This window comes from Tetrao urogallus (genome assembly GCF_951394365.1).
Source record: "Tetrao urogallus genome assembly, chromosome: 33".
Classification (NCBI taxonomy): domain Eukaryota; kingdom Metazoa; phylum Chordata; class Aves; order Galliformes; family Phasianidae; genus Tetrao; species Tetrao urogallus.
The window spans coordinates 696,066-697,161 of NC_136846.1; positions in this window are offsets into that span (position 1 = coordinate 696,066).

Genomic DNA, 1,096 nt, shown 5'->3' on the forward strand with positions numbered 1-1,096 from the left:
CAAATCCTCATCAGGGAGACGGGGAAGGGAAGGAGAGCGACCGAAAAGATGGGAAAGAAGCAAGAATTGCGTCAAGCGGGGATGGTCACCGCCAGGATCCAGCAGCGTCCCGTTGCAAGCGTTTGAAGGTCCGAGGCAGAAGCAGCGAGGGGGGAGCAGCAGCGTGGCGGCCTTGGGCAGCAAGCAGGCAGCAGGAGGCGGCCGCGGAGCCATGCGGGAGGAAGCAGCAGCGCTCGGGCAGCAGCCCAGGAGAGTTCGGCAGCATGCAGGCGTCACTTGGTGAGGAGGCTGTTGCCAGAAAGCCTCTGTTCTTCTTCATCAGGAATCTGCTGCCAGAAAGCCTCTGCTCTTCTTCATCAGGAATCTGCTGCCAGAAAGCCTCTGCTCTTCTTCATCAGGAATCTGCTGCCAGAAAAATTATCCTCATGGTTTTCGATTCCCTTTTATCCTCCTTGTTCTCCTGCCTACGTGACAAGGATGGGTCTTGAGCAAGAGTCACTGAGTGCCCCCTGAGATGGCCGTCATCCTGAGGTAAGTCCGCACAAAAGAGCACTTCACAGCCACTTAGCAGCTCATCTCCCCTCCTTGCCCCTGGCCTCGTCCATCTGCGTCCCCCAGACAAAGGATTTCACAACCCTTGCTCAGGACTTGCCTGCACTTGCACAAGTCCATCTGTGTCCTCAGCAAGCTTTGAGACGCTGACGTTAACAGAAGAATATCTTACACATCCCAGCTCCATTGCTCCATCCCAGCAGCATCCTACACCATCCCAGCACATCCAGGCACATCCCAGCACCACACCAGCACCACCCCACACCATACCAGTACCATCGGACCCCATCCCACACCGTCCCAGTAGGTCCAAGTACCATCCCAGATCGTCTCAGCACCATCCCATCACATTCCCAGCACCATCCCAGCACCACCCCAGCATATACCACTACTACCCCAGCACCATCCCAGCACATCCCAGCACATCCCTGCACCTCCCACCACCACACCACACAATACCAGTACCACCGGACATCAACCCACACCATCCCAGCACACACAAGTACCATCCCAGATCCTCTTAGCACCATCCCAGCACATTACA